Source organism: Phalangium opilio, unplaced genomic scaffold (assembly GCF_054372755.1).
Source record: "Phalangium opilio isolate 3A_F unplaced genomic scaffold, DU_Popi_V2 ptg000390l_1, whole genome shotgun sequence".
Taxonomy (NCBI): Eukaryota; Metazoa; Arthropoda; class Arachnida; order Opiliones; family Phalangiidae; genus Phalangium; species Phalangium opilio.
In genome coordinates, this window is record NW_028324234.1 from 2169388 (window position 1) to 2197283 (window position 27896).

General features: G+C 36.3%; 2 long non-coding RNA genes across 2 annotated transcripts; both read right to left on the minus strand.

The window, feature by feature from the left end:
- Positions 1-1327: 1327 nt before the first annotated feature.
- On the minus strand, positions 1328-5517 carry LOC149596167 (uncharacterized). Its single transcript, XR_016379464.1, has 2 exons — positions 1677-5517; positions 1328-1586 (listed from the first exon to the last, which is right to left on the minus strand). It is a non-coding gene; the product is annotated as an uncharacterized LOC149596167 (long non-coding RNA).
- Positions 5518-14741: 9224 nt separating this feature from the next.
- Positions 14742-15101, minus strand: LOC149596168 (uncharacterized). The gene is made up of 2 exons (XR_016379355.1): positions 15025-15101; positions 14742-14965 (listed from the first exon to the last, which is right to left on the minus strand). It is a non-coding gene; the product is annotated as an uncharacterized LOC149596168 (long non-coding RNA).
- Positions 15102-27896: the final 12795 nt, after the last annotated feature.

Consider the following 27896-nt stretch of genomic DNA (forward strand, 5'->3'; position numbering starts at 1 on the left):
ATCAATTTCAAAAATTTACTTATCTCGGGTTTTCGGGCACAATTCCATTCCCCCAAAACATTTTATCATTACATTAATCACTTTTGAGAGAGTACGTGTATGACATTCCCTCATTTGTGCCCGGCATGCTTCGCAGTGGATACGTTTTAAAACAATGGCGGAAAATTAAGTAGGGACAGTTAGATTTTTACTCGTGGTTATGAAAAATGATGTAATGTCTAGTGTACTTCAGTCAACAGTCATACTGTTCATTCTCATAGCTCAGGACATGATTAATGCTGCTCACTATTTCTCTCTCTAGTTTCAAACAATGGTTAGAGACCATTCAGTGCCGCGGGTCGCACATGAATATATTTCAACTACAGTTTACATCAATTCTCCGTGGTCGTACTATTAGCGGGTTAAGCACTAATTTGTTCAGAACATGTCTCGAAAGTGTGCTTGTTGTAAGTTTTTAAAGCAGTGTTGCAAATGTGTGGGTAATTTCCCACATCGTGGGAGATTTAGGTTTGGTTTTAGGCTCTGTGGGGAAAAAGTAATATTTTTCCGAAATCAATCAAATGTCGGAATTTTCCTGTTCAAGGGTTAATAGTGCGAAATTTTCAAAATTTTATCCGGTTTAATAATTTCAAGCGACATTTTGAAATAAATTCGGTGATTTTAAGTTTGGCACTGAAAAAAAAGAAAGCATATTTTGAGAATTTTAAAGCTTTATAGCATTTGTACATATTGTCAAAGCCATGCGGAGTGATATTCCATATTAAACTTAGTATGATAAAATAGTCCAGATAAATATGACTGTAAAAAAGGGGGTGTGGGAAATGCGGCAAATTTTTAAAATGGAAGTGGGAAAATCCACTTTCTAACATTAGCAACACTGATTTGAAGGTTTTGGTCATGGCTAAACAGACCGCTCATTCAGTTTTCTATTGTTTTAAAGCTTATTTTGACACGTTATCTCTCAAAAGTGATTAATGTAATGATAAAATGTTTTGAGGGAATGGAATTGTGCCCGAAAACCCGAGATAAGTAAATTTTTGAAATTGATTACCTGTAAAATAAGTTATTTCAACGGAAAACGGTAATGGAACGTTGTTTTTTCTTAAGCATGCCTTTAAGTTTCAATTAAAAAGAAAAGTTAATATCTGATCCTTCAGTCAAGTGATAACCTCAGTCTTATCGATACTTTTTAGGACTTGATTCTAATCAAGACATTTTTGATTAATATCTGCTCCTTCAGTCTTCATTTTAATTAAGATTGTTAAGAAACTGTTTTACATTTTCAAAATCTACACTAAGCAGAAACATATAAAAATGGGACCGTAACTTTTGCTCAATCAGTCATTTATTTATAATGATACTCCAAAAAATAAAAACGTAACTCATTGAAAGTTTGTATTCTTATTGTAATTAACATAATACAATTTTTTACAACCCTTTATTGAAACGCGAGGCGCTCCCCTAAAAATTCCACAAATAGGACCAAATTGACAGTTTTACACAATTTTTTAAAACGCTGATTTAGCCTATGTCTGTTTAACCTTTAGCTCAAACTTTTCATAAGCCCAATATGAAATTCGGATGTCCTTAAAACTTCTCAACGACGATCCGAGATTTTCAATTTCGAACTTTTTTGTAGCATTAACTAACGTCTGTTTGATATTAAGCTTATAAACCTTAAACACAATATAGTCAGGGCAATGCCGACTCAATTTTTAAGGGCTACCCTAAAAGTCCACAAAGGTGATCCAAGATTGTTAATAAATACGCCTACAAAGTGCCCTCTTCAAAATATGTAGCCGGGGAAAAGAGAGCGTGATCGAGTGGGCTATGCTAGTGGGTATTTTGGTAGTAAGTAACGGGGGTTGGGACTCCAGGCATAGCCCGCTCCATCACGCACTCGACAACGCAAAGCAGCTCGTGCCAGCGTGGGAAATAAGGCGGTAACACAGGGCAAATGACGAGTTTAAAAATCGCCTGGTACAGTTCAAAAATTAAATCGGAGGGGGGGGTCAGTGGTCCACGAGACTACTAAAAAATTCAAGGGTAACCAGAGTCCACACATTAAAATTCTAATATTTTAATTATCCACTTCCTTAGCTTAGCAGACGACGTGCTCTGGCCAATGGTCACGGACCAGTTTATTTATTCCAAGTCAGGAGGGTCTCTGGTCTAATGTCCAGTTTAAAAAAATCCTTATTTCCCACCCTGACTCGCGCTATAGGGCAAGCAGCTTGCGACGTGTTGCGCGTGATCGAGTAGGCTATGGTCCGGTCAAAAGAAATCTTCAGTTCAGCCAAGAAGTTATATCAGTATCTCAGAGAGAAGATATAAGATGCCTTTGTATTCGCGCGCCATAGTCCCAGTCCCCCTTTCAAAATACAAGGGGGGACGTAAAAGGAGGCGCCGGGCTATTTCGCTCTAGTCAGTCGGAAATTTTCCTCACTCGCGTCGTCGCGCTGACGTGAGTTTTCAAGAACCAATGAGATGCTGGTTGTAATTTAGAGACGGGGATTGACTGCGGACCTACGTTAGGACTGGAAATAAAGCTGGAAATCTGGCGAATTTATATCTTCTCTCTGAGATACTGATATAACTTCTTGGTTCAGCGTTGTAAATAAGGCGGTGGCACAGGGAAAATGACCAGTTTAAAAATTAAATCGGAGGGGGAGCAGTGGACCACAGGACCACTAAGGAAATTCTAGGGTAACCAGGGTCCAGACATTATCTCAACTATTTTAATTACCCACTTCTTTAGTTTAGCAGACGCCGCGCCCTGGTCAATGGTCATGGACCAGTTCATTTATTCCTGGGCAGGGGGTCGCTGGCCCAATGTCTAGTTTTAAAAAAATCCCTATTTCCCACCCTGCTTCAGTTGGGAGTCTGACTCCTGGAGCTCCTAAAGTCCAGAGATGCATATGACAAGGATTCATTTCTCATAAGCGAGAATGGCCAACTCTGTTGTGTTAGAGACAGCCTGGCAGCCTGGTATTTTTTTACTTCTAAACAGGCTGGGAAATAAGGATATTTTTTAAACTAGTCCTTTGGACCAGTGACCCCCTAGTGTCTGAAATTATTTACTGGTCTCCGGACTGGTCCCAGCCTTTGCTCTCCAATAGATTTGCAATTAATAAACTGGTCCCGAGGACCAGTAACCCCCACTTCTTGAATTAAAAAACTAGTCCAAGCAATTAATAAACTGGTTTTGGACCAGAGGAAGTGTGCTATTTCCCAGCCTGCTTCTAAAGTTCTAAGTCAGCTGGGTTTTCACCTTTAAAAGTTAATACATCCCTTTAAAAATGTTATTAAATGAATGAATCTATACGGTTGCAGTTATGTCGAAATGAGAGCAATTAAATATGTGTCTTTGATATTTAGCTCTGATAATTTCAGAAACTTAGTAAAAAGTAGTGTTATGTATTTAACCAGAATTTATTTTATTGAAATTTATTAATAATTATTTAATTAAAAAAATTGTAATACTATTTTATGTTTTAAATTTCACAAATAAAATTCAAAACAGTAAACATAGGGCAAAGGTTATATTGTATTATAAATAGCCAGTGGGATTGATTTTAGCTATATCGCAATTAGAGCTCGACATTTTCTATCCATTATCCACAAATTAGTAATTAATTTGAATGAAAATAAGTGGATATCTTTTATTAATTGGGAAATAATGCACACACTTTACATTTAAATTTTAGAAGTTGAATTTATTATTTACTTTTTGTATGTAATATTCAGCATTAATTTGACTAAGACAATTAACTAATTACCTACGAGGAATTAACTAGTATATATGTTTAAAATTATAATTTAATCGTTTCAAAACTAATATGGTTTTGAACCGGTTTTAATAATTTAGTTATTAAAATTTGTGATTATCGATTGGTCAATATTGAAAATCAACCAATGGTGGAACGAATTTTTTTTAAACTCAATGAAACTGAAATATCAATGAATCATCTACTGAAAGAGGTATCAACCTATTATTTTTTTTCAAAAGAAGGTAAATAAGGATTAGATGGCTTGCTGCTTCAAACAAGATTTTTAACCATGAATAGAATATTTTGTTAATTTTAGTCAAATTTAGATATTCGGTAATCGAGTTGATATGAATAAAGCCGTTTTTGCTCATGTCCATTTTAAACTTTAATCACAGATTTCGCTATCCATTTCACAAGCATAATAAACACTACTGAAGGGCGCAAATCTATCTGTGATCGGTAATGGTGACCAAAATAGCAATTTGCCCAATTAATCAGTTTGAACTTCATTTGCACATTTCTACTCGTTAATTAGAAATGTTGCGAGAAATTTGAATGGAATATAAGTAGATATCTCTTTTAGTAGATAATTTTTGATGATTCATTGAGTTAAAAAATTGGTATCAGTATTTCAATTAAGCTTTGATATCAACAGCGGTTAATTTACGATATGGGCTTATGATAATAGTCTGTTTATAAGATAAAATCGTTACATCAAGTGTCACAAGACAGTATCTACCTCCAAAATCGAGTGTTAGTAACTTTAAAACCACCTCCTCGTCACAGGATATCCGAGGGTGAATTTATTATATCATTGATAGATAGACAAGATAATCTGACAAGGCGCAATAGCTCAGTCAAGTTTTGGCAAGGCCTAATACCGTTTTGCTTGACTGCATGGCGCGGTCAAATTCCTTTTAAAGCATAGATCATGTAGTATCCACCCTTGATTTTCATTTCGCAACACACGTTGGATTCGTAAACCTCGACGCGCACCACGATTTTCTAGAAGCATTAAAATGCAAACACAACAACACACTGAGCGCATACATTTTTAATAAATAACATTTCTAAATTCTCACTACAGCTGTTTTCGGGCTGAAGCGACCGAAAGACGGCGATAAATAAAAATTCTTCGGGGGGGTAGTTTCGAGGGAACGAAATTCAAATGCAAGGCGCGTCCCATCAACAAACAAAATTGAATTCGTTTTATGCAATTATAATATTGAAATTTTATACAATTAAGTAATATTTAAGAAAACAAAGCACTACTTTCAAAGTCTAAACTTTAATTAAAAGTACGACGATACGAGAAGGCGAAGTAGTAAAGGGCAACGAGAGGTAAACATTTTTTTAAACGGCAAAAATGAACGTTAAGCCAAGGCTTAGCGCAATTTCACCGCCTTAAAAAAAGTGCCTAGTTTAGAAATGGATTGTGGGACAATCAAAAGGTGGAAAATTATGAAATTAGGCTTATATTAAAGCTTGAAACCTACTTTAAATTATATTTAAAATCCATCCATGAGCAAATCCTCAAAAAATATGAAAATGGCAACGAAAAAGGACCCACTCTCAAATTTTTTTCCCCTTAAAAAAATGGCGGCCACAAACGGGGTAATTTGTCACGGCGGCAATATTAAAGCAGTCTTATCTCACTATCGATAGGCCATTTCAACCAAAAGGCATTAAGAAAAAACAATCGGATTATTAAGACGCAACTATACGTAAAAAAAGGCCAATATTGGTCTCGCTGATATTTACCAACAAAACAGCGTATCCATGCTAAAATATCGCAGATTGGGGTAGTTTTTAAAATTTAAAATTAAACATACTTAAAATTAATTTTTCTCAAAAACCTTAAAAATGGTCCTAGAAAAAGGTTTAAATTTTGATATAAAACCGTTCCCAAACGTAACAAACGAATATTTCATTTCAAAAGGGTTGCGACAAAATGGCTAAATTTGAAAAAAACTCCATGTTATTTCTATGGGAAAATTTAACTTTTTCACCAAAAGGGCTGAATCATTTTATGCAAATGAAAACCACCCTTAGCAACTTTATTTTTTATAAAATAAACTAATGAGTGGATCTTTTTGAAATTTTAACCACATATTGAGGGCCCGAATTGTAGTTCTGTGGAATTTTTTCAAAGCAGTTAATACGATACAAAAAAAGTTATAACCAATCAAAAAACCATCCTTATACATTAAAGTCGGTATGAGGTCTTATCTAAGAGAGCTATCGCTCTCCTAGAATTAAAAAACAACCGGTATTATCTCTAATTTACAACACTTTCCAATGAAAAAGCTTTGATAGTGCAAACTAAATCAATATTTGAAGGTTGTAGCAGTTAAACCGGGTTCATTCTTTGCTGATCCAATTGTTTTTGTTTTTTCTGAATACCTTAAAGAGCCGGTAGCGGATCTTTTCTTAAAAAGGGTTCCGACAAACTTTTCTACGTCTATTCGAAGTCAGGAAGCTGATGTAAATTCATACCATTACGCTGTTGTTCTTCATTTCGCAATTCCTTTCGAATTATGAGGTCCAAGTTGATCTTGCCTTACTCTATTTATAACCACGCTTGTTTTTCGTGTAACCGGGGCCCCCAACATACAACACACACATACAAAAACAACCTCGCAAAGCTAGTACAAATGAATGTAAGTTTTGTTTGTCCTTAATGCATTTCCACATCATTCATCACATTGCAAATAAACTTTCTTGAGTTGTTGCGCGTGTGCTCAGTACGGTTTTAGAAGTGGTTTGGTTGTGTTGTTCAAAGTTGGTCCGCAGACCGCTAGCTATTAAGCCTGTGAAAATCGTCCTAATCCAGACGCATAACATTTTACCTTTAAGGCTAATCTCTAAAAAAGCCTTGTGTTGTTTAGTGTGAAAGTTATAGAAACACACTATTCAAAAATGGACTTCATTTGCAGATATTGGATAGGGGTGGGTCCAAAGAATATGTAGTGTTTATCCCTTACAAAAATCTTCTTAAGAGTTCTAAAGGAATTTCTTTCAGCATTGATTTCGGATTTCTTAAGTTGGATTTCACGGGTAGCGTACGTGATTTCATGAATGACCGACCCCTCGGCATCCCCATATTAATTACCTCTATCATTCAACAGTCCCATTCGAAAGGGAAAGTCAAAATAGATTTTACCGTTTTAAAATCAGGGAGTATGAATATGAAATCATTGAAAATAGTATAAAAAATGTACTTTCAGTATATCAAACAGGTTTGCTTTATTATTGAATTAAAATGAGACTAAGAAACAGCCGCTTATAATGCACATTTCATACCAAAAAATATGTTCAAATTATACCTATATGTTGCTTTACTGTTTTAAAATCTTAAAAATAAAAACACGTTATAATTTGGTAAAATAAACAAAGAAAAAAGTATTTCTATAGACTTAATTATTTTCAACAGATATAACAGTTAATTATTTTCAACAGATATAAAACTAAAAAATAACTCGTGGCTACGACAATTAAAAGAATCTGTGGCCCGTAGTTTGAGCTTATGGAGACAAGGTGGTGACTGGTGAACTTTTTTTTTTTTTTTATTAGGAGAGAGAAAGGCCAAGAGGGAAATATTCCGCGGGCCCGTGACTGGTGAACTGGATTTTTGAACTTTACAATTCATATTGATTGTAATAAACAATGAACACTCATTCTGTCCTAGCGGGTCCCAGGAAAACTGACCGACTTGTACTCCCTCTCAACCTGGCGGTTTAAATTATAAATTGTCCACCAGTCCCTTCCACGAATAAACGTAATATTTGTAAACAGAATGGAATCGGTTGATCTTTACTTTTAAATACTTAATATATAAGTAGAAATCCTCGCGCTCTCATTTGCATTTTCCAGCTCGATAAAATGAACTTTAAATGATTATATCTCTTTAATTGTGCTTTTTCAATCAATTTGTTTCGACGAAAAATAGCTATAGTTTTAGATCTCTTTAATTGTGCTTTTTCAATCAATTTGTTTCGACGAAAAATAGCTAAAGTTTTATACGATTAAATATAGTTATATGTAAATTTTATTACTTTAGACAGTCGGCTTACGAGTGCATTAAAAAAGACATTGAGATGACCAACAACTATACTATCAGAATTGTACAAAAGGGCTTCGTCCGTAATGGTTGAATCACCTTCGGCTATGCAGTAACCAAAAACCTGTTGAAAATAAATTTAATTTTTCCTTTGAAGCAATATTCAAGGTGCTGTAAACTACGGCAAATTTTACGTCGGATATACACAATCTGACCAGTGGCGTAACTACAGGGGTGCAGAGCCCGCAACTGCGGGCGGGCCCAAGGCTTTTGGGGGCCGTTTCGAAATTTTGCTTATAGACTGATTGTCCCATATTTTTTAAAGTGTCCTATACTTCCCCAAATCGTCCAATAAAGTCCTATATTTTTGAGATTTCAAAGTAATTTTTATAATCACAGCTGTATGACGTTTTAAATGCAGAATTAGTGATATCTCATATGGTCAGATCAAAAAATCGCGTCGCTCGCTTCGATCGCTCAGGTATTTTTTATTTTCAATTCTCACATAATTGAATTTCTACGATTTCTTAAGGTATTTATATGAAATAATAACAATTTCTTTACATTCTGAGCTGCACTCCAAATAACACAACATAATTTTGCCTCAGACCTTGCATTTAAATATATAATTCCACTGATTAAATGAATTATTGCACATATGTTTAATTGTAAAAAATAGTTTTGAAAATCTGTTTTCTCTGAAAACCTCTCTTCCTACCTGACCTTTTAAAATAGCTTGATTTGGTCATTTGGTCTCTTTACAGTTTAATTGTCACTTTTTCAAGTAAATCTAAATGTATGTCTGTGTGAGCCATTTAGCATTTGTTTAGATCTAGGTGCGAGGTATATGTTCATTTGAAGAATCTTACGTTCTCAATAAAATAAAATTATCTACACTCTAAATCATGTCATTTATGAGTCATTTTTAATACTACAATTTGATTAACCTGGTCCAATATAATGCTATAATTTTGCGAAGAGAATCCTATTTCCAGCCACATCGTATATACGATGGCCTATTAGTTTGACATAGTGTGTAGAAGAAGAAGATGATGATGTTTCGTTCGTTATTTTTAAATAGTACTTCGTAAAACTACTTCTAGATGGCGCTGGCTCCATAATTTATTTTGAACGATTTTTAAATTCGAACCCAGGACCTACGGCATGCCAGCCTGATACTATACAGTCGCTTGTTGAAATAGGGTTGCAGAGATAGTAGGAGTGAGAAAGAATGTATGTAGGAGCTGTGCTTAGTGACTCGTGAGTTACAAGAGAGAGAGGAATGGGAGGGATTTAGAACAGGTCCGAGCGGCCGAGAATTCTAGCAGCGCGCTTTGGCAACTTTTTCTTTCTTCTTAGCTACAAGGTATCGATGGTACTAATAGTTTTACCCGAAGCGTAGTGGTAGTAGAAGTATTAGTAATTAAATTAGTAACGGGCGTTGGCGATATGTGATTCACTTTGTCAAGCAGCCATTGAAAAATTATTTCCCTGACCGGTATATTAGGGGATATTTCACAAGAAGTATATTTATCGTAGTAGGGATAGCGAGAGTACGTAAACGATGTGGCTTAATTATGGGCTAGATCATCTTGTTTGTCTTAAAAATACTTCCAAGTAGTTAAAGAAATAGCGACGTGATTTAAAAATTATCTCAAATCTAAAGAAAACCTTACTTTTTTGAGAGTTTCAACTCTTCTGATTTCAAAAATATGCTTGATAAATATCTCAATATGAGGGAAAACACAGAAAAAACACTTCGAAAACTTGAAATTTTGGGGGGGGGCAAAAGAAAATTTGCGGAGAAGATTTTTGGCGGATTTTTTTCCTTGATACGCCACTCACGGCATCTCGCGGGAAAGCCAAGCACGAGCGCCCGAGACTGCCAATTCTACTAATGCCACGCGAATCTGAATAGAATAGGCTTAACGCGGTGCTGAGACGCTAACAGGCGACATCTAGAGTGAAAATTGCTCCTTACTACGTTATGAAACGAAACAAAATTTTAACTAGGCCTTTTGCTTTGATTGCAATTTTATAAATTGCTACGAAACCAAATAAAGAAGTAAATATAATATAATAAACTAGAATTTTCAAGGTTTTTTTCGCAATTTAAGTTTGTGGATGACGAAAATTATGTCACTAACACTTTAAGGCCCAGCATTGCAGTTTAGCGGAGTGAGCCATGTATGTGCCAGAAATTTTAGTCGAGAGCCGCAACAAGACGCATTGTTATAAATTATGAAAGGGAAAAGTTGTAACGTTCGTGATGCTTTCATACTTTTTGAAACCTCGACACTCAAGAAGGGGCCCTAATTGTCGAATTGCGGGCGGGCCCAACAAACGTCGTTACGCCACTGAATCTGACGAAAAAGTCTAGTTTTGATGATGTCTCTGCCATTTCCTATCAATTTTTAGAAAAAAGAGTAGAATGGTAGATTGTGAATAGCCTCCGACGATAATCCTATAGTCGAACGACATATCGCGTGCTAAAATTATTATAACAATAAACCCACTGAGGATACAAACGATTCAGTAATAGACATTTTGGTTCTGCCACAATCGATTACATGTTCTTTTGGGTGCAGAAAGTTTTCTGGTTCTTGAGGGCTTTTAATTGATTTGCAAAATCAGTGAAAATCAAAATTTTTAGGATATGTTTCTTAGCATTTACGAGATTGGACATTAGTTTAAAGGATACACGACCAAAACTGACCTCATATATTTAGGTTAGATTACACAGGGTACGTGATTTAAAGATGTAAGCGTTCCTTATAACAGTAGATTCTTTGGAAAATATCGAGTCGAAATTTCCCGAGCCGTTTTGGTCTAAACAAACCGTTTTATAGTTACAAGCCGTTAAAATCCGGACTCATTTGGGCCCTACTCTCTTGAGATGAGACGTAATATCTCGGTTAATAAGCCATATCAGGTTTAATACTATTGCTACTTTTAAAAAGAAAACGGATTGTAAAACGATTTTAGTACAACGGAATTAAGGTTTTCTGAAGAAAATCACGATATGTGACACTGCGTCTCTACCCTTTCCAAACAATTAAGCTTTGGTTTTTACGTGTCGTGTGAAGAGAGTTTTAAACTAGAGGTAAGGAAACAATTTAATTGAGATCTCATCTGTGATTGACAAATTAAGTTCTTCCGAATTTTCACTTTTGCCCCAAGCCATTTCTAACACTCAGCTAAAGCTTTACACACTCTTCAGAAGAAGCATGAAAAGCACTTCATGTTGTAGTTGAGATACTATTTTTTGAGGATGAAATTCGGAGGCCGAACGTGCATGTTTTATTTTCGAAATAATTTTGAAAATTTGTGAGTGGAAAATGAAATTGATAATAAGGTCTTTAATTCAAATTAAATAAGTTGATCTAAATGCGCTTCATTAGCGTTGATGTACGGCTGATTAGCTCGACGTTTAAAAGACTCTCGAATACTGATTGGCATTTCCGCATTGGCTTGAATGTGTGACCCGCCAAATTGAATGTGCTCCTTAACGGGATAGTTTATCTGAGAAGAGCAAACTAACATTAGTTTTCGATAAATTAAGAACCCTTTGAAACATGGGAGTCAGTAAAAATCGGGAGAAAAATTTATTAATTAAGATAAACGTGAATAAAAATACAAATTTTTAATACCGCTTTCAAAATCGGCCACCATTTTCTACCCATTACCTACGTAGGTAAAAGTCAGACTATAATTGGCTGCTAGCAGTTGGGATGAAAACTGCATTTTTAGTAGTAAGAAATGGTAGGAACTGGAAGGGACCGAGGTAATATTAGCAGTACCAGACTACCAGTACGCGAAGGCACAGGCTTAGCATCCATAATTATTTAGCTTGACTCCTTGACTAAAGCCGACTAAGAAACAAAATATACCTTCTTATACTGCTAGTATAATCCCAAATTATCTTTATCATGACCGAAAAAGATTTAAGAGTCAGCATTTAAAGCCAAATAGAAAAAAAATATAAGCCTAATCACCGTCACTATATATTATACTGTCTCGATAGTGTTCACAGAATGAATGCCCCTAACAGTAGGAAAAGCACTACGGAAGGATGACTTTGTAGAAAAGAGAGACGAGTCAAAGTCAAACGACAGTGCTAACGTTTTTCGGTGGTTCTAATCTATTTCACCAGGTGGCCTGATGATTGCAAAAGTGATAATTTGGTTTAACTTCTTAATTTGGCAATCACCGATGATATCTCATTTACAACGTTTTTTTAAAATGTAGTTTAAAAGCCTCTTCATACGACGCGTTAAAACCGAAGCTTGTTTGAAAAATGTAGAGAGACGCGAAGTCAAATATCGCGATTTTCTTCAGAAAATATGAGTTCCCTTAAACTAAAATCGGTTGGCAATCCGTTTTCTTTTCAAAAGTAAGAACAGTATTAAACAAGCTATGTCTTATTAAACCAAGATGTTACGCCTCTGAAGAGAGTATTAGAGCTCAAATTGACCCGGAGTTTAAGAGCTAGTAACTCTGAAACAGTTTGGTTTAGACCAAAACGGAATTGGGAAATTTTGCATAAAATCTACTGTTTTAAAGAACGCATACATCTCTGCATCACCCTGTATAGCCTTTAAGTCGATTTAATTTCTTCTTGGGAAGGGGAAGTATTATTTTTATTTGGGGCAATTAAAACTTCTTTTATAACAATATCTGTAATCGATACAAAATTTTGCACAAACGGATTTAATAAAATAATTTATTTAGTTAAAATCTAATTTCGCAAAATTGTCACTATTTCGCACGATATAAGAGGAAATCATGTAACTTTAGCTCGTCAGAAAGGAGCTTAAGTTTTTGTAATAACAAAAAATAGCACTTGATGCCTTTCCGGTAAGCATGGAAGGAGAAACCACCATGAAAAAGGTGGTCATTTTTTAGGGAGGGGGTTCAAGATTAAGAACTTGTTTTTAGATTCTCTGAGCAATGAGTAGTTTTCTATTGCTGTCGATGTTTTTACTGCAATAAACGATATGATTATTTAACCCACGATTGATTTGAGTGCACGCGAATTTTGGAAATTAACTTGAAATATATATATTTATAGGAAACTCAAGCCCATTACAAACACACGTCTACGTAAAATTTCATTCAATTCTATATAAAAAAATTAAACTATTGTAGAATTTGAATTTATAACTGTAATGATATTTAAATTAACGTAAATAAAATGTTTAATCAGAAGCATTTTAACAATATTTTGAATGTTGTCTTTATTTTCACTTTAAAAAGGGTTGAAAAAAGGCATATTGTGAACCTCTCTCCCTTGCCAAGCCTCGATCCTACCATTTATTGTATAGGGTATTTTATCTTTAACCGACCCTACAATGTCAGAACAGGTAAGATTGTTTCGATTTCGGTTTTGGTTTTATTTCCGTTTCACACTTTAGGTTAGTTTTCGATTAATTAGGGTTTTTTGTAGTCATTGTGCAAACTCTAAATGGAGATCATAAAAACACTCAATTTCATCATGTTTTATTTCTAAAATAGTAAAATTTTCAGTCGTTCTACGTTCGGCATTGAAATTTTTCGGACTGAAAGCGGTGGCAACCAAACGTTCGAAAGCACCGAAATGACTCAACTGAGTAGCCCTTACACCGGAACAATTTAAACAAGGAAATGTACTATTCGTATTCGGTAAAATGCATGTACATAGGAAAATGTTCATTGACTTTAATAAACGTTTTTCAGGGGTGTGTTTTAACGAATCATTAAATCTGTTTCCCACTGGCTGCTACATGTCACAGGAAAAAATTGCAATAAAAAAAACAGCAACGTACTGGCAGCAGCAGATGCCATTACATTGCTGTTAATATGACAGTTTCGGTTAACTGTTTTTAAAACTGTTAAGCACACTGTCAATATAACTGCATGGTATACTGTTTTAAACGGTATAGATTACTGCTTACCTCACAGTAGACTATGCTTTAAAAGCAGTTGGGTGTAATGTTAATGTAACGGTAGAATATGTTTTTAAACAGTTCAGCTGACTGTTACTTAAACATTAAAACGAATTTTTAAAACGGTTTAACGAATTGTTTTTGAAATTGTATCACTGTTTTTAAAACCGTTCGGCTTGCTGTTAATGGAACAGTATGCAGAACGGGAGAACCGTTCGGTTTACTGTAAATTTAACAGTTTGCACACTTTTAAAAACGGATTGGCTTACTGTTAGTTTAACAGTAATAAACTTTTTAAAACTGTTCGCCTCACTGTAAATTAAACATTCAACAAACTTTTTAAAAACCCTTCGGCTTACTGTTAATTCGACAATATTCACCCTTATGGGCTTACAGTTAATTCAACAATATTCACCCTTGTAGAATCAAATGAGGTTACTGTTAATGTGACAATAATCAACCTTGTAAAATCAGATGAGCTTACTGTTAATTTGACAATATTTACCCTTGTAAAACCAGATGGGCTTACTGTTAATTCGACAATATTTACCCTTATAAAACCAGATGGGCTTACTGTTAATTCGACAATATTCACCCTTGTAAAGTCAAATGAGCTTACTATTAATTTGACAATATTGACTCTTTGAAACTGTACAGCTAACTGTCCGTTCAACAACATTCACACTTTATAAAATTCCTGTTAACTAAACGTGTTCCTCGAGGTGTAGCTTTAAGGGGCTGTTATACCACGGAACTAAACACAAACAATCTACAACGCTTAGTGCGAATACTTAATGCCTGCGCTAAAAAGACTTTAGCCGTTGCTCAAAGTCAGGGGAAAAATTCCAATGATAAATCCCCTTTAATGTAAATAATGTACACTTTAAAGTGAAAGGATTAATATCAGACTATTTTATTTAAGACTATATTTATTCACAAGAAGAAAAATGCATATATACTTGCAAGGAAACATTTTTAGTGCATATATACTTGCAAGGAAACATTTTTATTATCAATTTGAATCGTGCATTTTAAAGCCTTTAGTCAGCCTCGCGATTACAATACTTCATTTTTTTTAAACATATTATTGTTTCTCGTCCAGTTTAGTAGTGAAAAAAAGAAGCTTAGAAGATAATTTACTATAAAGTTAGATATTGATAATTACCAGAATTTTGAAAAATGAAAAATCAAAGATGTCCTTGACAAGAATTCTACGGCAGAAAAAATATTATAATTTTAGCATAATAATTCATCATAGTAAAATACACACCAATCTTTTGACCACTCATAGTTTGAAATTTTATTTATGAGTGACAGAACCTTAGGATGAATTGATGGGGTTTTTTTAATCCATTTCCCCCTTGTTTTGGATTCACTTTTGCTGCGTATCTGAAGTTTTCAAACCAAAAGGACATTAGTAGAAATATTGGTTTCAGCATAATTAACATAATATCAATAAGTATGACCAGGAGTGTATAGATTTCCGCTACTTGGAATCTTTCACAGGCCATAGATCCATATTATAAAAAAACGTCTTGGTTTGGACCAAGACCGAAAAAACAAACGATATGTGTGAGGTTTATCAATTGGCTGAAGTTCAGATATTGCAATTTTTTTTAGTTATTTAATTATTTTTATCCATTTAATCCTTAATAAATATTAAATTCAATCACCTGATTTTATTCTTAATCGATCTATTCCCTCTAAATTAATTGAAAAAATTACATATCTACGCTTTTTCAAGAACAATTACATTTTCCGAAAACATTTTATCATGAAATTAATTATTTTGAAAGGAGTACTTGTTGAGAGCTTAGTATTGAATATTTGAAATACTCTGTCTAAAAAGACCAAGCGAACTTTGACATAATTCGAAAGGAAAATGTAAATATTTTAATGTGGATGCCAAACCAGGGTGTTGCACGAATTCATACATTTAATTTCGTATATCGAAATGCTACATTTCTAATGTCGCGACTATGAAGGAAAGGTTGCACTGCAATTTCCCTCTTCGTACTTTAGAATTTCTTGGTCATAACTCGGTCTTCATTTGAAACGTCACCAGCCCTTTCTACATTGTTGGCGTTACTTGTACACAGGTAACGTATTACGCATAATCATTTTAGCACGCGTAAATACCATTTCGGAAAACACACAGTGGCGAGGCCACCATTGAGTATTCTCCCTCGCACCAAGGGTCACCGCCAGACGGTAACAAAGTTGACTACAGGCAGGAGGCTAGTCAACTGGCACTGCCTATAGCGGTGCTTCTAGGCGAGAGAGAGAAGACCATAATGGCGGCATAACACCTGTGTTTTAATTCTCTGTATGTAATTTCAAAAATGGTCTCATCACTTACAAATGTACACCGATTAGACTGAGTGATCGGTCCTTCAGGCGCTAGCGAGTGTCAAGCCACAACTATAATCATTCTTGTACACGAATGTTTTATAGTTTAAGGTTATTAAGGTTGGCGGGCAAGTCCGGAGAGTACCGTTCACTAATGTGAAAAGGTTTCGGCCTATATGGTAATATTGGCTGAGTGTGTTACGACGGCTCAGATGACCCATACACTGGAACCACTGGTGATTGTAAAATTTTATATATTGGGGAAATGGAGGAAGGGGGGGTTAAGTTAAGTGTGACCTTCTTCGTTTAACTTGTAATGAATGGAAATGAATATAACAAGCCATTGGTACTGAAACGTATTTCTTTTTATGTAATCTTTACCCTTACCTTTGGTTATATACAGGGTGTTTCTGATAAGTCTGCCATAAATCAAGGGGCGTGTTCTTTGGGTCAAACTGAGTGGAAAGTGTCAAAGAACATGGGGTGTACAAGAATTTGCAACGAAGATATGGCCCCCCAAACATTGGCCCCTAAAACAAGAAAATATTCGAATATGTAGACTAAAACAAATTCAGCCTTATCAACTTGTTTAGAAATAATGAGACAATTTCAATAGTTTCCCTCTAACATCGTTAATGAACTTTCACCTGGCAGAAGTGTATTAAATGAGTAGAAGTATGCCTACTCTAGTAAAGTAAATTCAAAGTATCATGGTACCTTTCGGTTGGTATTACTTTTATTCTTAACAAGTTAACATGGACGTTACAGGTATTGTTCAAAATGTCCACCACCGGCGTTAAGACAAACATGAACCCGTCTTTCGAAAGATTCTTGGACATGTTGGAAGATTCCTGGCATGTTCCTGATTGTTTGACAACCTTCAATAATTCGTCTTCGCAAGTCTTCCTCATCACGGACATCATTCTTGTACACGATGTCTTTGAGATGACCCCAAAGATAGAAATCGCACGGATTTAAATCCGGAGATCTGGCTGGCCACGCAACTGGTCCTCCACGCCCAATCCACCTCAAATTAAACGTAGCATTAAGATGTTCTCTAACTGCACGGCTGAAATGTGGGGGTGCCCCGTCGTGCATAAACCACATGTCACGAAGTAATGCTAACGGTATGTCCTCGAGTAGTTCAGGTAAAGTGTCTCTTAAGAACGTGAGATATGCTTCACCATTTAGTCTGGGTGGAAGAAAATGCGGACCTAGTAAATGATTACCGACAATGCCGCACCATACGTTTAAAGAAAATTGCTGTTGGTGACTTCTAACACTAGTTGCGTGTGGGTTTAATTGGCGCCATTCGTGGTGGTTGTGATAGTTCAGAATTCCATCCCGGGAAAAATGTGCCTCGTCGGTTACTAAAGGACCCGTGGAAATTGATTGTCCTCTTCTCTGACCAAAAACCACTCGCAAAAGTCAATGCGTCTTGGATAATCTGCCGGGTTAAGATCTTGCACCTTTTGAATATGATACGGGTGAAACTGATGTCCGCGGAGAATTCGCCAGACCAAAACGTGATTAACATGTAATTGTCGTCCAACTTGTCTGGTACTTGTCGAGGGGTCCTCATCGAACATGGCAAGGACGTCTTCCTCGATTTCCTCCATGTCTTCTGGAATGTCTCGCTCTCGAACGTTGTTGGGTTGTATTTGTCCGATGTCCCTCAAGCGCCTGTCAACAGCCTCGAACGTACGACGATTTGGTATGCGTCGTTGCGGAAATTGTTCCTGGTATCGCCGCTGTGCTTCCACTGAATTGCCCTGCGCCAGTCCATACATGAGATGCATGTCTGCATATTCTGCATTGGTATACGCCATTTTGTACTACCACACGTTCGTTCGAAGTGATACTGTGACGTTATCAACAACATCGCGTTACTTTATAGCAAACCACCGTTTTTTTTTTTTTTTTTTACCACCTACTAACACTAGTGCTTAGCCGTTAGGCCTTTAGCGCCAGGAAGATTTGAGCGGGAGACCCTACGCGGCCCAGCACTGACGGGGGCCGCTAGGTCGTATGTGTATAAGCAGGGAAGGAATGAGGTTTACTTGGGAGGTGACGGAAGGTGGAATTGGGGTAAGTCACCTCCGGCGGACACGGGACAGCCGGCACCTATAGGGTAGGATCGCCGACATGTGTCGTATTCCCTCAAACTTTGCCGCCCAGAAGCTTGGCTTACAGGAGTGCGCCACACTCCCGGCCGCAAACCACCGTTTAGTTTTTACGTTTGCGTCATGACTGTCAGCATTGTTTTTTATTCACGGACTTCATTCTTGTACACGATGTCAAAAAAATCTTTGAGATGACCCCAAAGACTTTTTAGCAAACCACCGTTTATAGTTTACGTTTTTGAATAAAAAACAATGCTGACAGTCATGACGCAAACGTAAAAACTAAACGGTGGTTTGCTATAAAGTAACGCGATGTTGTTGATAACGTCACAGTATCACTTCGAACGAACGTGTGGTAGTACAGTATGGCGTATACCAATGCAGAATATGCAGACATGCATCTCATGTATGGACTGGCGCAGGGCAATTCAGTGGAAGCACAGCGGCGATACCAGGAACAATTTCCGCAACGACGCATACCAAATCGTCGTACGTTCGAGGCTGTTGACAGGAGCTTGAGGGACATCGGACAAGTACAACCCAACAACGTTCGAGAGCGAGACATTCCAGAAGACATGGAGGAAATCGAGGAAGACGTCCTTGCCATGTTCGATGAGGACCCCTCGACAAGTACCAGACAAGTTGGACGACAATTGCATGCTAATCACGTTTTGGTCTGGCGAATTCTCCGCGGACATCAGTTTCACCCGTATCATATTCAAAAGGTGCAAGCTCTTAACCCGGCAGATTATCCAAGACGCATCGACTTTTGCGAGTGGTTTTTGGCCAGAGTAGAGGACAATCAATTTCCACGGGTCCTTTTAGTAACCGACGAGGCACATTTTTCCCGGGATGGAATTCTGAACTATCACAACCACCACGAATGGCGCCAATTAAACCCACACGCAACTAGTGTTAGAAGTCACCAACAGCAATTTTCTTTAAACGTATGGTGCGGCATTGTCGGTAATCATTTACCAGGTCCGCATTTTCTTCCACCCAGACTAAATGGTGAAGCATATCTCACGTTCTTAAGAGACACTTTACCTGAACTACTCGAGGACATACCGTTAGCATTACTTCGTGACATGTGGTTTATGCACGACGGGGCACCCCCACATTTCAGCCGTGCAGTTAGAGAACATCTTAATGCTACGTTTAATTTGAGGTGGATTGGGCGTGGCCGCGTGGAGGACCAGTTGCGTGGCCAGCCAGATCTCCGGATTTAAATCCGTGCGATTTCTATCTTTGGGGTCATCTCAAAGACATCGTGTACAAGAATGATGTCCGTGATGAGGAAGACTTGCGAAGACGAATTATTGAAGGTTGTCAAACAATCAGGAACATGCCAGGAATCTTCCAACATGTCCAAGAATCTTTCGAAAGACGGGTTCATGTTTGTCTTAACGCCGGTGGTGGACATTTTGAACAATACCTGTAACGTCCATGTTAACTTGTTAAGAATAAAAGTAATACCAACCGAAAGGTACCATGATACTTTGAATTTACTTTACTAGAGTAGGCATACTTCTACTCATTTAATACACTTCTGCCAGGTGAAAGTTCAATAACGATGTTAGAGGGAAACTATTGAAATTGTCTCATTATTTCTAAACAAGTTGATAAGGCTGAATTTGTTTTAGTCTACATATTCGAATATTTTCTTGTTTTAGGGGCCAATGTTTGGGGGGCCATATCTTCGTTGCAAATTCTTGTACACCCCATGTTCTTTGACACTTTCCACTCAGTTTGACCCAAAGAACACGCCCCTTGATTTATGGCAGACTTATCAGAAACACCCTGTATATACCGATATCATATTTTTCCAGTGTTACAGATAGCTACCTATTAAAAGGAACCACGTAGGATAAACGATGTTGCTTTGTCTTAAGTAGACGACATTAGTTTATTAACTAGTCTGAACAAAATAAATTAAAATTATCATATTTTTTTGAACATCAGTCTTCTTAGCAACTTACAGATTTAAACTATTTTTGGGTGCAAACTTGAAAATTTGTAAAGCCAGCAACAATTAAATCTATGTCCGTCAAGGTGCTTACACGAAATCCCTTAAAAATAATTAATTTCATGATAAAATGTTTTCGGAAAATGTAATTGTTCTTGAAAAAGCGTAGATATGTAATTTTTTCAATTAATTTAGAGGGAATAGATCGATTAAGAGTAAAATCAGTTGATTGAATTTAATATTTAATAAGGATTAAATGGATAAAAATAACTAAAAAAAATTGCAATATCTGAACTTCAGCCAATTGATAAACCTCACACATCACACATATCGTTTGTTTTTTCGGTCTTGGTCCAAACCAAGAGGTTTTTTTTATAATATCTGTCACTTCAGTCTTAATATAATTAAATTTTGAATAATTATGTTAGCTTTACCGTCATACATTTGGGGTTGAAAAAAGTACTTGTGTATCGTTAATTACAATTAACTTATATACAAAACATAGATTTCGATAAGCATATAATTTGTACTTAAAAAAGTTTAAAAATTACAATATTTAAAATATAGAATAAAAATGTTTACTTGTTTCGTACACTCTATACATACAGTATACAGTGTGGTCGAGATCAGACCAACACCTTCCTTTATGTACAACCCCCAATACTGCCAACGGCTGATGTCACACTAAATTATACAGCGTGTAAATAAATGTCTGGAATTCATGATTATTATATGCTAGTGACAACGAGTGACAAGTTACAAAAAGAATACTGGAGAATATGCCTGAATACAACAAAATATTTTAAAGCACAGTCCTACGATTGGTCTTAGAACGTGGGCCTCAAATTAAAACTTCTTAACTGTTTGGTAAACACATCAACGAAAATATTCGACGTTTCTAGCATTGTGGCTGAGGCACTCTTCCAGACGACTGTCCATGGCTTGCAATACATTTGCAAGTAGTAAACTCATGACGCATGGTAAGACAGACTAATGGTATTGCCTTCAAAGGTAATCCTCGTCCGTTAAGGCATGATGTAGGGGGGGTATGATAATGCCGGTAGTGATGCACAAACAGTAGAATGGCTTAGTGCAACTTCTTGTTCCACCGCTCTATTATTAGCATGAATTGGCTTCAAAACGTGCTACGATGTCAAAATCTCTATCCTCATTACAGACTATACAGTCTCTTCTACTTTAACGATCTTGCACTACCGAAATCACGAAGCTGCTTGCCAATGTTGGCAAAGATGCTTCGCACCGGATGTTGTCGGTGTGGAAACAGTTCGGCATAAAGCACTGCCTTTAGTTGAACGTTACTGCGACCTTCACCCAAAATAAACATCTTGTCCAATTTGTCCTGGTTGGAATAGGTTGGCATTTTGCTAGGAAACGAGACTAACTACTATAATTCTACTACTTAGCTGCTACACTGAAGAACCTGTATATCAAAAGGGACCGGAAGTACCTCAAAGTTTTCAAAGATTGCCAGATTGAGCGGGTCATGGGGTTTATAGTGGTGAAGGTTGCTTTAAGGTTACGGTATTGCCGGTCCCATTAGAAATGCAAGGTCTGTAGTGTAACGTGCCTCCTGTTAAAAAGGCACAAATACTGTAACACCCCCCCCCCCCAAAACTTTTAAATTTCGCTCCTTTTCGATGGCTCTCTTTTCAATATGGGAAGAATGCTTTTAAATGACAATTTATTTAAGTGTAAGTATTCAACAGGAAAATGGAGGTATAGTTTTAATTATAATTTGTTAGTTTAATTTTAAGGTATCCATTAATTGACCAAAAACATTCGTGTTTTGGGTTGATTTCACATAAATTATACTTGATTAAGTTTAATTTAACGGTTTCTCTAGTGTGGATTGAGTTTATAATACAAGTTTCGATAAAATATTAACTTTAATTGCAATTACCCTAAAATATGTAAGCGCTTTTGATGTATTTTAATGATGAATTAAATTAATTCGAAAGTGAAATAGGAAACATCTGTGGCTGAGCGAAAAACTTGTGTTGTTTTAATCTTAATTTGAGCGCAGTTCGGGAGAGTCGATTAAGCTTAAAAGTATAATTTATTGGAATTTTTTACCCCAATTGGAACGTTTTGTGCAGTTTAACATTTTTTCCACAGTCATTATTTTACCCTAAACTTTTGAATTTCGCGCCAATTAATGTACTTTAAACATAGTTGAAATTAACCGAAGTGTGAAATAGAAAACATTGGGATTTACCAACGGCTTGGGTAGTTTTAATCTTAATTAAACAGTTTATTTAAAAGTTATTTGAGCTTTTAATCCAAAAAATGAATATTTTTGGTTTAATTTCACGTTAATTATATTTAATTGATTTAAAATTAACGTAGGGTTGTGTTTCGGCAGTGTAAATTTAGGTTATAAGTGACTTTCAATATATTTTTAACCTTAGTTGCAATTTTTAGTGGGTTTTGAATCTTATTTTACCTTAAACTTTCGAATTTCGCGCCTATTAATGTACTTTAAAGATAATTTAAATTAAGTAAGTATGAGATAGAAAACATGGGGCTATACTAACAGCTTGTGCAGTTTTAATCTCAATTAAGTATTTTGTTTCAAAGTTATTCGAATTCTCATCCAACTATGTATATTTCATGTTTAAATTCACGTTAATTATACTTAATTAAGTTGAAATTAATGAAGGGTTGAGGTTTGGCAGTGTTGATTTAGCTTATAAAATGAGTTTCAAATCACCTTTATTGTTAAGTTTAGAAGAGTTTTTCATTCTTGCCAACACAATGTGTTCAATTTTTATCATACCACGTGCTAAATTTGCGGGAACATAAAGATCATCTATAACATATGTTAATGAATGATGTGATTCTATAGTTTAGCAACTTTGGCTTCAATAACTGTAATTAAATTAAATACCTAAACAATTCATAGCAATTTAGACAAATAAACAAACGGCAATGTGAACTTTGGAGATAGCGAACAACGTAACCCTCCGTTGCTGACGTGGTTACGTTGGAAAAATCTGCGCTGATGTAAACATGGAAATTATTTGACTAATTAAATTACATAACGACACTGCCCTCCTGGATTAATCAGCACCACTGTTACTTATATTTATGAATTATGAAAATCCACTGTTGGTAACAAATAGTTAAACTGCGCTAACGTAAACACCACGACTCTTTTAACTGCCGTAGGGAAAACATTTTAAACTTTTTGTCATCTTACCAGTAGTATTTTGAAGATTTCGATCTTTTTACAGGGTGAAAAGCATTATCTTTATTTCAAAACGTTAATAATTTGAATAGGTATGCCATTTTTTACATCAAATTGGAAGCGAACACGGTAAATACAGCATAAAAAACCTAGGGTTAACGCGGTTAGGCTATGTTTCTAGCATAAAATTGAGCAGACTATATACCAGGCTAGGAAATAAGACAGGTTTACAGGTCAAAAACCAGTTTATTAATAGCTTGGACCACTTTTTTTATTCAAAACGTGAGGGTCACTGGTCCCAATGACTAGTTTATTAATTGCAAATCTATAGGAGAACAAGGGTGGGGACCAGTCTGGAGACCAGTTTATTATTTCGGAAACTAGGGGGTCACTGGTCCCAAGGACTAGTTTAAAAATTATGCTTATTTCCCAGCCTGCTATATACAGGATTCCAAAACAAATGAGAGCCGGAAATCAGCCTTTTTAATAATCTTTAAAAAGGAAAGACACTATATGAGACTATTATTACATAGAGTAACTAAAATAGGGTAATGGCAGCCCTCTGCCTTCGACTGTATTAAGCTCTATGGGAAAATAACATGGGGTGCTATTAGTCTATACAACTTAAGCCTTGGCCGTCAGGGGCGATCCCTAAATTTTTGTCGAGTTGGCAAATTGACGCTCACTTGGCAAAATGAAGCTCAGGGAAATTGAAAATGGACCTAAAAGGCCAGGGAAATGTCAGGGAAAAATATTTTGGAGCAGTGTTGCCAATGTGTGGGAAATTTCCCACATCGCGGGAAATTTTGGTAAGGTTTTAGGCTCTGTGGGACAAAGGTAATTTTTTCCCAAAATCGGTCAAATGTGGGAATTTTTCTCTTTAAGTGTTAATAGTGCAGACTGTACAGTTAAAATTATTGCATTTTCGAAAATTTTGAAATAAATTCGGTGATTTTAAATTTGGCGCTGGAAAAAAGTAGCATATTTTGAGAATTTTAAAGCCTTAGCGTTTTGGCGCATTTGTACATATTGTCAAAGCCATGCGCAGTGATATTCCATATTAAACCTAATAGGAAAAAATAGTACAGATAAATAAGACAGTAACTTTTCTACCATATTTTAGCTGGGGGCGGGGCTAAAAAGGGGGTGTGGGAAATGTGGGAAATTTTTCAAATGGAAGTGGGAAAATCCACTTTCAAACATTGGCAACACTGTTTTGGAGTGAAATTGAAATTCTGGAAAACAGTATCAGAGTGACCGGAATCAGAGATTTGAGCAGAGCCAAAAAATCGCGGAGCTCGCTTTAATGGGATTCTATTTAAACTAAATAGTATTCTTATATCTATAACAATAACGACTCTTGTCAAAATGATTCAAGTCAATTTACAATATTCATTGTACGAGGGAGCATTTGATCTCATTATATCAACTTATAGACGGTGGTTCACTACAAGACACACTTTTATAAAGTCTTTAATTACCAACAGAAGTCCGAATTAAGGAAATCAGTGAAGTGATTTGCTTTGAAAGAGTGTTGGCAACAATTTTTATATAATAACTAGTTTCAAAGTCTATGTTCGCCATGTGAGGATCGCAAATGGTCAGGGAAAATTGATGAATTTGATCAGGGAAAATTGATGAATTTGATCAGGGAAAATTGATGAATTTGATCAGGGAAACTTGATGAATTTCGTCGGGGAAGTTTGATGAATTTCGTCGGGGACGTTTGATGAATTTCGTCGGGGAAGTTTGATGAATTTCGTCGGGGAAGTTTGATGAATTTCGTCGGGGAAGTTTGATGAATTTCGTCGGGGAAGTTTGATGAATTTCGTCGGGGAAGTTTGATGAATTTCGTCGGGGAAGTTTGATGAATTTCGTCGGGGAAGTTTGATGAATTTCGTCGGGGAAGTTTGATGAATTTCGTCGGGGAAGTTTGATGAATTTCGTCGGGGAAGTTTGATGAATTTCTTCGGGGAAGTTTGATGAATTTCGTCGGGGAAGTTTGATGAATTTCGTCGGGGAAGTTTGATGAATTTCGTCGGGGAAATTTGATGAATTTCGTCGGGGAAATTTGATGAATTTCGTCGGGGAAATTTGATGAATTTCGTCGGGGAAATTTGATGAATTTAGTCGGGGAAATTTGATGAATTTAGTCATAGATTTTCATTCCAAAACTATTTTACGAAACAGAGTAACATGATACTACATTACTACGTGTCGCTTGGCAAATTTTTGGTTTCAAGTTGGCAAAATTTGGTGGGCTCCCCCCGAAAACCTTGTCCCTTCGGAACGCCCCTGTTGGCCGTAAAGAACGTTGAAAAACTTACTTCAAAAGATATAAAAACCTCTATTAACTGTAATTATTTACCTGAATTAATATTTTAGACGAAAATTCGACCTGATATCAAAGTCTTTGATCTTAAGGGTGTTATAGATAATTAGCAAATCCAATCAAAGTTGTTCAAGCTCGGACAAAATACCAAAGTAAATAATTCTAGTTGCCTTACTGTCGTCTGCTATGAAATTAGGAATTTTCGACATAAAAGCAAACGTTTGAAATAATCAACGTAACTTGTTAGCACGCGAAAACCTAGGCCGTTCTAGTTATCAACGAGAACGAAAAAGGGGAAATGACTTTAAACGCGCTAGGAGGTTAGGCTGACTCCTGACCGAAAAGTAATTTTTTGACGTACTATCTTAATTAGTTAAATTACAAAAATTAGAATTGATTAATTAAAAAACAAAACAGGTAAGTTTCTCATTTAAGAAATGCTTGTTAATTTAGAAGTATTCCGAAAACTAACTTCGCTATAGTTTTTCCGTATGGCCTGTCTCAATTTCCTTAAAAAACCGAAAATTTTTTAATGCTTTTTCTATGGGACGCTAACCCTAAAAACTGTCAATTTTCCTTTAACATTACGGAAGGGTGTCAAGTCATATCTACAAGGGCCTACCGGCCCTGTAGAGTATTGTCATTAATATTTCTCTAGTTCAATTTAAAGTTTTGTTGAACAGGCCACCCGTCCAGATGTCATTAAAGAATACACGAGAAGATTGAAGAAGCTTAAGAGAAAGGAGGGAGAAGACGGGGATAAGGTCTTCAACAAAGGAAACGCGGTATACATCGGGAGCCTTAGTCATTTGGAATATTTTTGTAATCGTGGTTACACCTCGAAAAAGGCTTTACATTACGGGAAGAACAATTTCTTCACATCCTTTAATTCGTTTCAGCTCTCAATCAACTCCACAAATTTCATCAAAAACGTTATAAACATAAGGTAAAGTATTCCGCTGCTTAGCCGACATTTCGCATTTAAAAATACCGTTATAAAAGAGGGGTTTTGTAGTATCTCGTTTGCTTGACGTAAAGTGGCAACCCGGGGTGTGCCAACCAAGGGGGCAGATAAGGTAAAAATCAAATATGCAAATTTCTTCAGTTTTATGTTTTGGAAAGAGGTTAGGGCCGCGCAAGGTTTTTTACACCACAGAGGATATACAGTAGAAGAGTTAACACTTTATCCTTTACCAATACATAAGGGATATCTCGCCAAATCTTTACTATTAATTTCTGGTTTTCTGCAGTGTGATTACCTTCTGTGTAGAACATAATTTTTTGTTGAAAAATAAACTTTACTGTATATCCTCTATGGAGGTGAAAAGTGATATTTAGACAAAGGTAACCAAGTGTCAACCAAGACACCTAGTGCCGGAAGTAGCTACCAAATATTTTACGAGAACTGAATACAACAACTGTCTACTCCTCTATTGTATATATCCTCTATGTTTACACGAGCGTAAATTACATTACATGGGTGTTCAGGTCTGAGACAACCGCCATCGATTTCTCCCCAGCATCACTACAGAAAGGTTGGCAGGCCCCTAAAAATATAAAGACGCGATTTGTAAAAAATGGTTTAAGTTAAAGATTAAGGTTTTTCTTAGGCTTATGAATTTTTGGGAGACTGGACATAAAATCCTAGCAAATGACCTCTTTAACAAGAAAGCGTGTTCGAAATATCTGAATCCAACGACTGGTGGAATTTTCAAAGACTTCCTTCCACGATGTCAGCGTCATGTTTCTGGTATTCGCGGCTTCGACCATGACGGGCATTTTGATTTCGTTCGCTGAAATCTGGTGCTCTTCGAAGAACACGAGCGTTGAGAAAAGTCTCAGAGGAATTTAACTTGAGACGTATTGCCGCAGTATCCCCGAGGACATCGCAAAAGAAAGCGTCCACAGTCAGAGATGTTCGGAATGCGGTCAGTCTAAAGGTTTCGTCACTGAGGTGCGAAAAGCGACAAACAGACGTCGAAAGCCGATCCGAAAGCGTTTGAGTTGTATTAAAGGGACTGTGAAGAGGTCGGCGGACCGTTGAATTTTTTTTTAAAAAAAACTCTCCCGACCCATTCTCCCCTCTCTTGTGATTGGTTGAGTGCCGCTCTGCTTCGGTGTTTCCCCAGTTCTGACCCGCGAGAGTCCGAGACCCCCGCTGCGT